The sequence below is a fragment of the Eptesicus fuscus genome, chromosome 16 (assembly GCF_027574615.1).
Source record: "Eptesicus fuscus isolate TK198812 chromosome 16, DD_ASM_mEF_20220401, whole genome shotgun sequence".
NCBI classification, from domain to species: domain Eukaryota; kingdom Metazoa; phylum Chordata; class Mammalia; order Chiroptera; family Vespertilionidae; genus Eptesicus; species Eptesicus fuscus.
The window spans coordinates 53,934,568-53,947,388 of NC_072488.1; the positions used below are offsets into that span (position 1 = coordinate 53,934,568).

Below are 12,821 nucleotides of genomic sequence, written 5' to 3' on the forward strand. Positions count from 1 at the left end.
CAGTCTCCAGCCTCATAAGAGAAATGGGAATTGAAACGACAATGAGCTACTTTCCCGCCTGTCCGTCTGGCAAAGATCTGTGAGCTGCATAGCCCTGGGTGGGCAGCCGAAACCGGTCTGGCTCAGTGGATAGAGCGTCGGCCTGCGGACTCAAGGGTCCCAGGTTCGATTCCGGTCAAGGGCATGTACCTTGGTTGCGGGCACATCCCCAGTAGGGGGTGTGCAGGAAGCAGCTGATTGATGTTTCTCTCTCATCGATGTTTCTAACTCTCTATCCCTCTCTCTTTCTCGCTGTAAAAAATCAATAAAATATATTTTTAAAAAAAAACAAAAAACACTGGGTGGGCATAGTTATGGGAAGTAAGCTCTCCCGTGTCGCTGGTGGCGGTGTAGACTGAGATATTGGTGATGCTCCTCAAAACCTAAATGTAGCTGCCTCTGACCTAGCAGTTCCCCTCACAGCTGGAAATGGATCCTACAGCTGCTTTCATACATGAACAAAATGACGAGGGTTCGAGGATGTTCGTCACAGCAAGAGCCTGGGACGCGCCTCCCTGTCCGTGGATGTGGACCTATCTGGTAGCCACGGCACCTCCAGGCGGTGGGTACTGGGGAGCTGCTCTCAGGATGAGGCAGCCCTCGGTACATTCTGGAAGCAGCTCCATGTTGCTAGGTGAACAAGATGAGGCCTGTGCAGGCCAGAGACCAGGGCGGAGGCCAGTGGGGCCGGGGCAGACGGGCCCACCTGATGGGAGGGCGTGCTGTCAGTATTCACCAGACATGGCCATGACGAGGCCCACGCCACAGGGAGAGGAGGACGGGCAGGCGACTGGCCAGTTCCCACCGAGTGTGTTCATTCTAGTCAGTGAGCACAGACATGCCAGGAAGACCTGGGCCCACGTCAGCCGTGGACCATGTGTGTCAGCCTTTCAACGCCATCTGAGCAGAGCCGGCAGCCCCAGCAGCAGGGCCTGATACCCCGCCCGGCTCCTGCCCACAGATGGTCTGCGCTGCGCCGAGCCAGCTGCCGCCCAGCCGATGGTTAGCATCTCTCCCCTGCACTGCCTGCAGGCGCTCCCACGGAGGCTGGAAATCATCCGTGGTGGGACCGCTTGCCCCGTGGATGCCAGCATGTGCTACGAAGTGGGGTTGTGCTTGTGTTTTTGCTTCGAGGGCCAGTTGTTTAGCATTTACTAACACGCCACCAAACAGGGCCTCGCTCCTCAGAAAGCACCTACAGATGAGTGGGTGGGCTTCCCTATGCTGGGATCAAGGCTTGTGGAACAAAAAGAAGTTTTATAGACTAAAATCCTATTTCTTTTCTTTTTTAAGGGGGGCGGGGGCCCTGGCCAGGTGCTTGGTTGTGGGTTTGATTCTGGGTCAAGGCACTTACCTAGGTTGTGGGTTCGATCCCAGTCAGAGTGTGTACAGGAGGCAACCAATAGATCTCTCTCTCTCTCCCTCCCTTCCTCTCTGTCTAGAGTAAACATAGCTGAGGGTGAGGATAAAAAAGAGAGAGACATCGATGTGTTGTTCCACTTACTTGTGCATTCATTGGTTGATTCTTGTATGTGCCCTGACTGGGTTTCGAACCCACAACCTTGGCATATCGGGATGACCCTCTAACCAACTGAACCAGGCCCTAAACACGTATTTTGTAAGAGCTCACCCCGTGCCCAGCACCCTGCTTGGTGCTCTCCTCGGGGGCTCACATTCTTGAGATAATTGTCCTGCCAGGTGGGGGGTCCTGCTCCTCTCATGCTACAGGTGAGACCCCGGAGTTCTGTAAGGGGAGGTAACTTCCCCAGGTAGATAGTTTCTATATGGGATCAACTAGGACTCCTGATTCATGTTTATTGAGCACCTCCACACGTCTCCTCTCCCAGGAGCCAGCCTGGTTTAGACACACAGCTGCATTTGGTTCTTTTCTCCACAGGAGGCCACCTGGTCCAGGTCCCTGCCTCCAGGCCGATGAAGTAAAATGTCCCCATTTTACTTACTTACTTACTTACTTATTTATTTATGTTGGTTTCGGAGAGGAAGGGAGAGGGAGAGAGAGAAACATCCATGAGAGAGAACCATTAATCTGCTGCCTCCTGCACGCCCCCCAAAACCTGGGCATGTGTCCTGACCGGGAATCAAACTGTGACCTCCTGGTTCACAGGTCGATGCTCAACCACTGAGCCACCATGGCCGGGCAAAATGTCCCCATTTTGAAGGTGAGATGATCGAGCCCTGGTCTCCTGCCTCTGTGCGCTGTCCCACCACTAGACAGTGGCCTTGGGGAAGACAATGTTAAAAGCAAACCTTTCGCAGGCAACGTTGGCAGATTCTCTGAAACGAGAGGAGAAGAGAATGCTGTGAGGCCACCCGGGAAAGAAGGAATTACTGGGGGAAAGAGGAGGAAACGGAGGCCCAACCAGCCCCTCTTCTTCCTCCGTTTACTGTTCGGTCACGAAATTCGTTGGAGTCCCCTGCCGCCAGGGACTCAGTGCCGTGACCGGTGCCGAGAGAAAAAGTCACCTCGGTGTAAAACACGACAAAAAATGTGGCTCCAAATAACTTTCCCAAGGAAAAAGAGGTGTCGTATTAAATTGAAAAGTAGCTTATTTTAGGGGATTATGGGCTTACTGAGCAGGTTCATTTCTAACAACTCCCCGATCATCAAAACCTCAAGAGGGAACCCAGCCTCTGCACCTGAGTGTGGGGACTTAGAGCCACAAACAGCACATGCGGGAACCGCTCACCGTCCGAGAAGGGAGTGAGGGATGGGAGTGAGTGGAAACCTGTTTTCTATGCTTTTGCGCCTGGAACTCGGTCTAATCCATCCTGTTCGGGGACCAGGCCTAATACTTTCACTTTCTCTCCTTCGGTCGCCCCTGAGAACGTAGCTCTTGTTCCCACTTGGGAAAGCCTTTCTGTCTCCTCACCGATGAATTGGTTGCTCGGTGTTGGTATATTTTCACATTTAAATCAACTCGTGTCCATTTTGACAGAAGACCGAGGATCTTAAACAGGCCTCGGGAACTGGCAGGGTGGGGGCCCCGCCTCCAGGCTGCGTTCACAAAGTCTTGGCACGACTAAGGCAGTGAATGTGAGAGCCGATCGCTCACGCTCCACGTCCCCGAAGGATTCGGGCAGGGGCGGGGCAGGCGGTGTCACGGATGTGGAAACGGGGACTCACCACAGTGATAACGTGCTGAAGCTCCAGGTGGGGCACATCGTGAGTGTTGGCTTCTGGGTGAGGAATTGGGGGTGCAGGCGTGACCCTGAGGAGCTTACAGTCCAGAGGACAGACCGTGTGCAAATGGGTAACAGCACCTCGTGCTGAGTGCCATGGCAACACCCGGCACAGCTGTGGCGGAGGAGAGAGTGGCTGACCCGGGGGAGCAGAAGAGGCTTGTCCAGGAAGGTGGCCTCGGCACTGGGTTTTGAAGGAGGAATTAAACTTTCCCACCAGTAAAGGCCACACCGGGCCGGGGCTCCTTCAGTTGTAAGAACGTGAGTGCAGCTAGTGTCGGGGTCGGGAGCTGGGAGGGTTGAACCTGAAGGGTAGGGTGCACCAATCACTGGTGAGTACCCCTTGACCCAGCAGCCAACCAGGGAAGCATTTTTAAAAAAATATTTCTTTTAGAGAAAGAGGAAGGGGGAGAGAGAGAGAAGCATCGATCAACTGCATCCTGCATGCCCCCACACCCCCTTTTGGGGATCAAGCCTGCAACCCCGGGCATGTGCCCTGACCAGCAATCGAACCAGCGACCTCTTGGTGCATGGGTCGACGCTCAACCACTGAGCCAGGCCGGCCGGGCCCAGGGAAGCATTTTAAGCAGGAAGAGATCTGATAGGATGGTTTTTAGAAGTCAAAACTCTTGCAGTGTTTGGGAAACCAAGGCAGTAGTCTTGGTGAGAAATAATTTTGTCCCCAGTTGTGGCAAAAGGAGGGTGAGGAGAAACTGATCATTTGTTCACTTTGACATTTATATATAGTACGATTCTCGGTGTTAAAAATTGCCTTTAAAAGGAAGTGGAGCCCTAACCGGTTTGGCTCAGTGGATAGAGCATCGGTCTGTGGACTGAAAGGTCCCAGGTTCGATTCCAGTCAAGGGCATGTACATTGGTTGTGGGCACATCCCCAGTAGGGGGTGTGCAGGAGGCAGCTGGTCGATGTTTCTCTCTCATCGATGTTTCTAGCTCTCTATCCCTCTCCCTTCCTCTCTGTAAAAAATCAATAAAATACACACACAAAAAAAACAAAAAAAAAAAAAAGAGTCCCAGGTTCGATTCCGGTCAAGGGCATGTACTGTGGTTGCGGGCACATACCCAGTGGGGAGTGTGCAGGAGGCAGCTGGTCGATGCTTCTCTCTCATCGATGTTTATGGCTCTCTATCCCTCTCCCTTCCTCTCTGTGGAAAATCAATAAAATATATTTAAAAAAAAAAAAAAGGAAGTGGAGCCCTAGCCAACTTGGCTCAGTGGATAGAGCGTCAGCCTGAGGACTGAGGGGTCACGGGTTTGATTCCAGTCAAGGATATATGCCTGGGTTGCGGGCTTGATCCCCAGTGGGGGGGTGTAGGAGGCAGCCGATCAATGATTCTCTCTCATCATTGATGTTTCTATCTCTCTTTCCCTTCCTCTCCGAAATCAACGGGGGGAAAAAGTTTTTTTAAAGGAAGTGGAGAGCATCTTGCACATGTCCTCATGCCTGTGTGGTGGTGGTCTGTCTGCGGGGTTAGGTTTCTAGCCTGCTCTCCTGGATGGCTGCGTGCCCCATGGTTTCCTGAGAGGGAGGTCTTTATTACAGAGAGGGGCCCCAGGGTCTGTTTACCACTGGGGGCCAGAGAGGCGGGAAAGACTGGAAAATGAGAGCAAAGGGCCCTTTCTTTCTGCACCAGGCCTGCCCCTCCCACCAGGAGGCAGCAAAAGGGATTCTGAGGGGCAGGCGGGGTTCTTACCTGGGAAGCTTTGGGGATGACTTGTTTCTTTGCTTCCACTGTCGCCCTCCCAGGCTGGCACTACTGCAATTGATTGTTACACGGAGCCTTGCTCCCTCCCTCCCTCCTCGGCCCTGCTTGAAGGGTGTCCTGTGAGAGCCTGTGAATGGGGAGAACGTGGGCGTCTTCACCCACAGCCCAGTCCACACCAAACCAGTTTGGGGAGGGGAGGGTGGGGGCTGACCCTACCTCCTGGGAGGCGGAGGGTTAATCCCCGTAGCTCATTGGCAGTTCTGCCTCTGTACGGGGCATGCTGGGATTTCCTCCCAGCTGTTTTACATCATGAAGATTTGTATGTTGGGGAAATTCCAGGGCACAGCTGCAATTAATCTGCACAGCCTCCATGCTAAGCAGGGAGTTCTGGAGGACCTGGTCTCCGCCTCCCTGCTGGATGGGGGCTCTGGCTCCCGGGCAGCTCCCTTCAGAGGGACCCTGGCCTGGGCCCAAGTGCCACAGAAGCAGCCTGCCTGGCCCAGGGTCACCCCAGGAGGGCCCTGGGCAAGGGCCCGAGACAGAAAGCGACCCAGAACATTAAGTAAAAGAGGAGCAGCACCCCTTATCCTCCTCCTTCCTATATAATAAAAGGGTAATATGCAAATTGCCCTAATGGCAGAACAGCAGGTTGCTATGATGTGCACTGACCACTAGGGGGCAGACACTCAACGCAGGAGCTCCCTGGTGGTCAGTGCGCTCCCACTGGTGTGCCTGCGTGTAAGGCCTGTAAGGGAAATGAATGCTACATGATTATAGTAATCAGTCATTAGCGAACGTTGTAGTTCGTTATTAATAATCCTATATAATAAAGAGGTAATGTGCAAATTGACCATCACTCCAACACACAAGATGGCTGTCCCCATGTGGTCAAAGATGGCCACCCCCATGTGGACACAAGATGGCCGCCACAAGATGGTTGGCAGGGGAGGGCAGTTAGGGGTGACCAGGCCTGCAGGGGAGGGCAGTTAGGGGTGACCAGGCCTGCAGGGGAGGGCAGTTAGGGGTGACCAGGCCTGCAGGGGAGGACAGTTAGGGGCAATCGGGCCAGCAGGGGAGCATTTAGGCATCAATCAGGCTGGCAGGGGAGTGGTTAGGGGGTGATCAGGCTGGCAAGCAGAAGCAATTAGGGGCTTCAGGCAGGTGAGCAGTTGGGAGCCAGCAGTCCTGGATTGTGAGAGGGATGTCCCAGATTGGAGAGGGTGCAGGCTGGGCTAAGGGACACCACCCACCTCCCCCCCCCTCCCGTGCACAAATTTTGTGCCCTGGGCCTCTAGTTATGTATAACAGGCTATTATAAAAATTAAGTTATTAAATTTTTATTAAAATGTTTCTTACATACCATTATATTGGCTGGGCCACAAAAATATCCATTGTGGGCCACAAGTTTGACATGCTTGCTTTAGAATAAGTATTTCTTTCCCTCAGAACTGCAATTCCATGGCTAAGCTGTAGGGGGCTCCAGCATTTTTATAGGTATCTCTCCCCAACCTGTCCCAATACTACCACCTTCACTTGTTTCAAAATCTTAAAAAGGCAGAAGAGCGTAAAGGGGACCCTAGCCAGTTTTGCTCAGTGGATAGGGCATTGGCCTGCGGACTGAAGGGACCTGAGTTCAATTCCTGTCAAAGTCGCATACCTTGGTTGTAGGCTTGATCCCTTGCCCTGGTTGGGCCCGTGCGGGAGGGAACCAATTGATGTGTCTCTCTCACATCGATGTTTCTCTCTCTGTCTCTCCCCGCTCCCTTCCACTCTCTAAAAATCAATGGAAAAATATCCCTGGGTGAGGATTAACAACAACAACAACAACAAATGTATAAAGGGGGCAGTGACAGCCTTCCATTTCCCTACCTCCCAGAATGCATCCCTCTCTGCACACACCCACACACCCAGCCCCCAGGGTGGGTTGGAGCAGGAGGGTCCTGGGCCAGATGTGCAGCCTCCCGGAACCACCTGTCCCCACCTGCCTGGCAGTCCTGCAAGAGCCTGACTTCAGTGGTGGACAGGCCTAAAGATTTCCACCTCCTCCAGCTTCCAGGTCTCGATTAAAGTCAGTGAGTGAACACAGGCGCAACGTACAGATGATATGTTATGGAATTGTACACTTGAAACCTATACCGCTTTATTAACCAGCGTCACCCCAATACATTTAATAAAATTTTTAAAAAATGAGTGAGAGTGGACCCTGAAGGGAGAAGAGGCCAATGTGGCCTCCTCCTCCCACCAGAATTCCACTCATCTTGGTAGGCAGGTGAAACACAAGCAAATGATAAATAACCAAAAGCGGTGGCTATTAGCCTTATGGTGAGTGCTGTGTGTGTGTTACTATATGTTCGTACCTGGAAGGCCCCAGGACCAAGGCCGACAGACCGTTGTCATGCAACACACAGTCTGTTCGGTACGAGCTCCTCAACCTGATGAGTAGGTTCTCACGGGCGGTTTTGCCCCTCCAGGAGGCATTCGGCAAAGCCTGGAGGCCTCTTTGGTTATCACACGTGGGCAGGAGCGTGGGGGCTACTGGCATTTGGTAGGTAAAGGCTGGGGATGCTGCTTGGCACCCGACAATGCACAGGACAGCCCCCACAGCAAGGAATTAATTGTCCAGCCCAAAATATCCTTAGTGCCAAGGTTGAGAAACCCTGCGTTAGAATCCTGCAAGGCCTCTATGCCTGACACTCCATAAGGTCAGCTGATAAGACCCAATACCAGCCTTGTCCCAAACCAGGTTCAGGCGGCTCCTTCGGGCCCCCCCACATGATCAGGAGCCTCCTTTGCGAGCCAGCGAGAAGGAAGAGTGTTCAGCGTGTCTTTAAGGCTCTCAGTAGGGGACCAGGTGCTGGTAGAGCTGATGGGTTCTGGGAGCCTTCTGCTGTGTCTTGCGGGGAGTGGGGGTTGGGGACACCACGTTAGCCCCTGATATTTGTGATTGTCGTTCAACTTTTTAAAAAAATATTCTAGCCGAAACCGGTTTGGCTCAGTGGATAGAGCGTCGGCCTGCGGACTGAAGGGTCCCAGGTTCGATTCCGGTCAAGGGCATGTACCTTGGTTGCGGGCACATCCCCAGTAGGAGGTGTGCAGGAGGCAGCTGATCGATGTTTCTCTCTCATCGCTGTTTCCAACTCTCTATCCCTCTCCCTTCCTCTCTGTAAAAAATAAAATATATTTTTAAAAATAAAAAAATATTCTAGTTGTGGCTCCTATAGGAATGAGTGTGCTGTGTAGCACTCAGGGTTAAGCTCTGGCCACCTCGGGGGTCCCTGCAGGAGATCACCCATGTGTGTGCTTTCCTGCAGCTTCGGGTGGGCAGCCCTGATCCAGGCACAAAAGGAGAGAGAGAAGCCCACCAGCTCTGGCTGATGACTCAGCTGGTTGGAGCGTCATCCTTTACACTAAGAGGTGGCAGGTTCGATCCCTGGTTGGGGTATGTTTGGGAACCAGCTGATCTCTCTCTCCTTCCCTTCCCCTTCCCTCCCTCCTCCTCTTTCTCCTCCTCCCCCCCCCCCTATAAAATTCTAAAAACAAAACCAAAACCACCAGAGTAAAGTCTAGGGGTGGGGCTGCGGTGTTCAATAAGTTGTTGTTTTGAAGAGCTTTCCGGCTCGTGTTGTAGGGAAAGTGTGGGATATGAAGTCAGGAGACCTCTGCTCCAGCTCCAGCTGTCATCATGAGGGCGGGTGAGCCATTCACCCTGTACTTACCTCCATCAGCTCGTCTGAAAATTCAGACAATCACCGGGCTTGGCATGGCCGGGTTACTGTGCAGACACCTCCGTTACGTGCATCAGGTGCTCTGAAACGGCCCGTGCCACACAGGTGTCATTCGCCGAGGAAATGGGTTTTAACTAATGACACCGGTGTGTGTCGAGGGCACGTGCCATGACTGGGGATGGAACCTGCAACCTTGGTGTATCGGGAGGCTGCTCTAACCACTTGAGCTGCCCAGCCAGGGCTGTGGAGGGCTAAAAACATTTAAATGCCAGTTAGGCTCTGGGTAGAGAAAGAGATGGTGGGGGTGGGGAGAGTGGGAGAAGATAAGATCATCAGCGGGCAGGGAGAGAGGAGACGCAGTATGAGGCGTGAGGGTGTCGGGTACCAGAGGACCCAGTGGAAAGACTGTCCTTATTCATGGGGCCCCCAATGCCCTCTTTCATTCTCACCTCCCAGGTCTCCTGCAGCCAGGCCTGCCTGCCCGTGGCCCCCTCCCTCCCCTCCCCCCTCCGCCCTCCCCGCTGTCTGGTGCTCCCTGGCCTGGGGTAGAGGTGTCCTTGGATTGTTAGTCTCCCCCGTGGACACCCTTCTGAAAGCCCAGCCCCTGCCCTTAGTCAGTCTCTGTGGTCGATGAACAGCAAAGGGCCTCGGATCCTCTCTTCAGCCCGTGCACAGCCCAGGCCAAGTCATGCCTCTCTTCCTGGAATTGTGCGACCAGAGCGAGGATGAGTCAAAGACTGTTTTGTCTCTGGGAGCCTCTTCCTGGAGCCTCCATTTCCTACGGGAGATTTAATTTTCGGAGTAGCCTCAGAACGGGGCTGCCCCCAGAGCTGGTCTGCTGCCCAGGAGCACCGTGTGGGTGTTGACACCAGGACAACATGCGCTCTGGCTCCTGGCAGAGACCAATGGTTTGCTTATGAAAATTATAGTTGCCATTTGTCCAACGTCTCCCACATGCAAAGCGCCGTGCTTAATCCTTGACATTGTCCCTAATCCTCCCCACAACCAGGAAGTGAGTGAATGACCGTAGCCTTGCCTTACAGAGTCAGGAACGGAGGCTTGGTTAGGACGCTGGTCCGGGTCACATCGCCTGCACTGGCGGAGCGAGAACCTAAACCCACGAGCACTCAGCTCAGAGCCCAGAGCCAGGCGCCTCTCCCAGGCCCTCACTGCACCTGCGCTGGCACTTCCCGAGGACTGTGCCGTGCCAGGTTAAGGAGAAGCGTTTCATCTGAAGAGTGTGTGTGTGTGTGTGTGTGTGTGTGTGTGTGTGTGTGTGTATACGCGCGCATGCTGATTTATTACAGTAAAACCTCACTAGAACGAACTAATTCAGGCATGGGGGGGGTGTCCCTTAAAGCTGAAAGTCTGCTATAAAATCAAGTAGGTTTTGAGAATGCGTATGTTAAAAAATTGGCAAATTGGTTATTTACCTGTATTTACTTATGCAGACACGTTTAGTGTTATTTAAATGATATATAAAAAGTTTACTTTCACAGAAAAGTTTTCTGTATGTATTACTGTGATTTTAAATTTATACTGAATAGGTCTAGTGCAGTGATGGGCAACCTTTTGAGCTTGGTGTGTCAAACTTCGCCAAAAACCTGAGCATAACTCGGGTAGTGTGTCACTTTGAGGGAAAAAAACATTATTTCGCAAATGTTTCATCCTCGGCGGCCGCATGTCATCAGAAATGGCTACGCGTGTCAGTGCTGACACGCGTGTCATAGGTTCGCCATCACTGGTCTAGTGGATGAGTGCATCCAACAATCACCAAGAGCAAACAAACGCACACGGCTGGGGCGTGGCTTCGCACACGTGGGAACGTAGGCTAGCCGTTAAAACTGCTGCAAAAGCCCGGCCGGCAGGCTCAGTGGGTGAGCGTCAACCTATGAACCAGGAGGTCACGGTTTGATCCCCAGTCTAGGGCACCTGCCCAGGTTGCGAGCTCGATCCCCAGTGGGGAGCATTCAGGAGTCAGCCAATCGATGATGCTCTCTCATCATTGGTGTTTCTATCTCTCTCTTCTCCCTTCCTCTCTGAAATCCATAAAAATATATTTAAAAAAGAAAAAACTGTTGCAGAAAGTCACACTACTCGAAACAGAACCTATTACCACACTCGATGTGGTGTGATCGCGAGATGACCATTTGCTGAACACTGTTTATGAGTAGTGACTCTTGGGTTTAAATATGTAGACTATAGTTATTGAAATGTAATATTTATGTCGGCTAAATTACTACAGTGTCTTTTCCAACATATGGCCTATTTGCTAAAATTTTCTTTGAATGACAGTGAATTAATAAAAAATAATCTGTTTAATTATAAACAAATCTTGGTTAAAAGCACTTTAAAATTAACAGGATGTTAATTTTCACATACAACATACCAACCGGGTATTTTGTCCATTAAATCCGAAATCTGTTAAATCGAGGTCCACAAAATCAAGAGTTACAGTATTTGGTTTGGACTTCTGCAATACTGCAGGAAAAGACTGGGAGTATACTGCATAACCTTTTCAGGGCTGAGAAACAGTATAATCATGTGAAGATCAGCACTTGAGCCCTGGCCAGGCAGCTCAGTTGGTTAGAGTGTCGTCCCAATACAACAAGGTTGCGGGTTTGATCCCTGGTCAGGGCACATACGAGAAGCAACCAATGAATGCACAAATAAGTGGTACAACAAATCGATGTTTCTCTCTCCCTCCCTCTCTCTAAAATCAATGAATTAAAAATTCATCCATGTGTCCCTGGATCCGGGTGAGGCCTCGCGCACCTAGGTCCGGGTGAGGCCACGCGCCCCTGGTTCTGGGAGAGGCCACGCGCCCCTGGGTCCGGGTGAGGCCACGCACCCCTGGACCCGGGTGAGGCTGTGTCCCTGGGCCCGGGTGAGGCCACGCGCCCCTGGGTCCGGGTGAGACCACGCGCCACTGGACCCGGATGAGGCTGGGTCCCTGGGCCCGGGTGAGGCCATGTGCCCCTGGGTCCGGGTGAGGCCTTGCGCCCCTGGGTACGGGTGAAGCCGGATCCTGGGTCCGGATGAGGCCGTGTGCCCCTGGATCCATCCGGGTGAGGCTGGGTCCCGGACCCGGGTGAGGCCACGCGCCCTTTGGGTCTGGGTGAGGCCACGTGCCCCTTAGTCCGGGTGAAGCCGTGCCCCTGGGTCCGGCCGAGACCAAACCAGAGGGAGTCGAACCTCCGTTACCACCATTTGTCCACCATCCAGAGCTTAGGGGTCAGTGCTGACATGTACACATAAGGAACTGGTGGACATTGAAATTGGGTCTCAAAAGAACTGTTGGTCCAGAAAGAAACTCACTACAGACTGATTCATTTGCCTGTCAGCATAACTATTATTGCTCGTCTCACATTCAGTTCTTATAAGTATATATCTAGTGACATATGATCTCGCTCATCTAGGGGAAATGATGAACAACATAGACTGAGGAACAAGAACAGAACCAGAAACAAGGAGGCATCGATCGGACTATCGGGCCTCAGAGGGAGGATAGGGGAGGGTGGGGGGAGGGGGGAGAGATCAACCAAAGGACTTGTGTGCATGCATATGAGCCTATCTAACGGTTAAGTTCAACAGGGGGTTGGGGCATCCGTGGGGAGGGGTGTGGGATGGGAATGGGGGGATGAGGACAAATATGTGACACCTTAATCAATAAAGAAATTTAAAAAAAAAAAATTCATTTTATTGAAAAAAAAAAAAAAGTTCTGCCCTAACCGGTTTGGCTCAGTGGATAGAGCATCGGCCTGCGGACTCAAGGGTCCCAGGTTCGATTCCGGTCAAGGGCATGTACCTTGGTTGCGGGCACATCCCCGGTGGGGAGTGTGCAGGAGGCAGCTGATCGATGTTTCTCTCTCATCGATGTTTCTAATTCTCTATCCCTCTCCCTTCCTCTCTGTAAAAAATCAATAAAATATATTAAAAAAAAAAAAAGGTTCAGCACCCTGAGTATGAACAGATATTGCCCATGTCCCTGCGAGTGTCAGGCAGATGGTTTTCATCCATCCCTCCCTCCATCCATCCATCCACCAGATTCTTCTGAAGAGGCTATTGCATAGGGAGCGTTGTGTGTGATGCTGAAAGACATGGAAAGGAAGGGGGTGGGATCGCCGTCTGG

At 52.2% G+C, this 12,821-nt stretch overlaps 1 protein-coding gene across 1 annotated transcript in view; it reads left to right on the forward strand.

Annotated features, from left to right (window-relative positions):
* TCF7L1 (transcription factor 7 like 1) overlaps positions 1–12,821 on the forward strand; it is a 165,065-nt gene that overhangs the window by 128,872 nt on the left and 23,372 nt on the right. The gene's annotated exons all lie outside the window — the stretch shown is intronic.